This window comes from Volvox carteri (assembly GCF_000143455.1).
Source record: "Volvox carteri f. nagariensis unplaced genomic scaffold VOLCAscaffold_122, whole genome shotgun sequence".
Classification (NCBI taxonomy): domain Eukaryota; kingdom Viridiplantae; phylum Chlorophyta; class Chlorophyceae; order Chlamydomonadales; family Volvocaceae; genus Volvox; species Volvox carteri.
This window is the reverse complement of record NW_003307665.1, coordinates 1,293-4,501: the sequence shown is the minus strand read 5'-3', so window position 1 is coordinate 4,501 and position 3,209 is coordinate 1,293.

Below are 3,209 nucleotides of genomic sequence, written 5' to 3'. Positions count from 1 at the left end.
TCTGCCATCCCTTGCTATCCTCTCCCCTCCTCAGCCCTCCCTCGCCCTCTCCTGCCCTCTCTGTCGCGTCATATGACTGTAGCATCGAACAAAACACGTGTGTACGGCCGTACCGTTCCTTGCTCTCCTCTGCCCTCCCTTGCCCTTTCCTGCCCTCCTCTGCCCTTTCTTGCCCTCCCTTGCCCTCTCTGCCGTCCCTTGCTTCCCTTGCCCTCTCCTGCCGTCCCTTGCTCTCCTCTGCCCTCCTCTGCCCTTCCTTGCATTCCCTTCCCTCCCTTGCCCTACTCTGCCCACCCTTTCCCTCCCGTGCCCTCTCCTGTACTCCTCTGCCGTCCCTTGCCCTCTCCTGCCCTCCTCTGCCCACTCTTGCTCTCCCCTGTCCTCCTCCGCCCTCCCTTGCCCTTTCCTCCCCTCTTGCTCTCCCCTGTCCTCCTCTGCCCTCCCTTGCCCTCTCCTCCCCTCTCTGCCATGGTTGGTGTAGGTGGCTTGTGATTGTGGAGAAAAGGTGGGATAGCAGTGAAGGAGAGTGGCTTGGAGGTGGACAGTAGGAGATGCTGGTCCCGGACGGTCAGGGTCAGGAGGGGAGGGATCTCAGTGTAGTCAGCGGAAGCAGGCAGTGCCTGTGTGCCATGCCTTTCTCGGGTGTCTTAAGAGGCCCTAAGTGCTGTTGTTCTGTCTTATACTGGGCTGCACCTGGAAGCCCCCAATCCCCAGGAGGACACTGCTGTACAGACTAATTCTTTGCCTGGATGGGTAATTGAGCAGTGAGGTAATGATGGCCATGCTGGGTAGGTGTATGTTGCTAGTGTTTGGTTAACAGCTGGCCTTAAAGGTTGCCTACCCAGGGGCCAGGAGGGTGTTCCCATTACCGGGGTGAGTGCTGCAGCTGCATGCCCACCCCTGCACTGTAATTTTCCTCAGTCCAGGTGCTCATCCTTTCTCACCCTGCAGGGTGAGCATCCCACATACAGTGGTGTAACACCGACCCCGTGAACAGTGGTATGCATACCATATCTAGCATATCACGTTACATGTACGTCTTGCATAGCAGTTCAATAAAGTGCGCCCTATTGGCGTGATGGTAGCCGCGCCACACATCCGCCTGTTTACCGTCGCACCCATTGGGTGCGATGGTAGCCGCGCCACACATCCGCCTGTTTACCGTCGCACCCATTGGGTGCGATGGTAGCCGTGCCACACATCCGCCTGTTTACCGTCGCACCCATTGGGTGCGATGGTAGCCGCGCCACACATCCGCCTGTTTACCGTCGCACCCATTGGGTGCGATGGTAGCCGCGCCACACATCCGCCTGTTTACCGTCGCACCCATTGGGTGCGATGGTAGCCGCGCCACACATCCGCCTGTTTACCGTCGCACCCATTGGGTGCGATGGTAGCCGTGCCACACATCCGCCTGTTTACCGTCGCACCCATTGGGTGCGATGGTAGCCGCGCCACACATCCGCCTGTTTACCGTCGCACCCATTGGGTGCGATGGTAGCCGTGCCACACATCCGCCTGTTTACCGTCGCACCCATTGGGCGCGATGGTAGCCGTGCCGCACATCCGCCTGTTTACCGTCGCGCCCATTGGGTGCGATGGTAGCTGCATCGCACCCATTGGGCGCGATGGTAGCCGTGCCGCACATCCGCCTGTTTACCGTCGCGCCCATTAGGTGCGATGGTAGCCGCGCCGCACATCCGCCTGTTTACCGTCGCGCCCATTGGGTGCGATGGTAGCCGTACCACACATCCGCCTGTTTACCGTCGCACCCATTGGGTGCGATGGTAGCCGCGCCACACATCCGCCTGTTTACCGTCGCACCCATTGGGTGCGATGGTAGCCGCGCCACACATCCGCCTGTTTACCGTCGCACCCATTGGGTGCGATGGTAGCCGCGCCACACATCCGCCTGTTTACCGTCGCACCCATTGGGTGCGATGGTAGCCGCGCCACACATCCGCCTGTTTACCGTCGCACCCATTGGGTGCGATGGTAGCCGCGCCACACATCCGCCTGTTTACCGTCGCACCCATTGGGTGCGATGGTAGCCGCGCCACACATCCGCCTGTTTACCGTCGCACCCATTGGGTGCGATGGTAGCCGTGCCACACATCCGCCTGTTTACCGTCGCACCCATTGGGTGCGATGGTAGCCGTGCCGCACATCCGCCTGTTTACCGTCGCACCCATTGGGTGCGATGGTAGCCCACCCGCCTGTTTACCATCGCACCCATTGGGTGCGATGGTAGCCGCGCCACACATCCGCCTGTTTACCGTCGCACCCATTGGGTGCGATGGTAGCCGCGCCACACATCCACCTGTTTACCGTCGCAACCATTGGGTGCGATGGTAGCCGCGCCACACATCCGCCTGTTTACCGTCGCACCCATTGGGTGCGATGGTAGCCGCGCCACACATCCGCCTGTTTACCGTCGCACCCATTGGGTGCGATGGTAGCCGTGCCACACATCCGCCTGTTTACCGTCGCACCCATTGGGTGCGATGGTAGCCGTGCCACACATCCGCCTGTTTACCGTCGCACCCATTGGGTGCGATGGTAGCCGTGCCACACATCCGCCTGTTTACCGTCGCACCCATTGGGTGCGATGGTAGCCGTGCCACACATCCGCCTGTTTACCGTCGCACCCACTGGGTGCGATGGTAGCCGCGCCACACATCCGCCTGTTTACCGTCGCGCACCCATTGGGTGCGATGGTAGCCGCGCCGCACATCCGCCTGTTTACCGTCGCGCCCATTGGGTGCGATGGTAGCCGCGCCGCACATCCGCCTGTTTACCGTCGCACCCATTGGGTGCGATGGTAGCCGCGCCACACACCGCCTGTTTACCGTCGCACCCATTGGGTGCGATGGTAGCCGCGCCACACATCCGCCTGTTTACCGTCGCACCCATTGGGTGCGATGGTAGCCGCGCCACACATCCGCCTGTTTACCGTCGCACCCATTGGGTGCGATGGTAGCCGCGCCACACATCCGCCTGTTTACCGTCGCACCCATTGGGTGCGATGGTAGCCGCGCCACACATCCGCCTGTTTACCGTCGCACCCATTGGGTGCGATGGTAGCCGCGCCACACATCCGCCTGTTTACCGTCGCACCCATTGGGTGCGATGGTAGCCGGCCACACATCCGCCTGTTTACCGTCGCACCCATTGGGTGCGATGGTAGCCGTACCGCACATCCGCCTGTT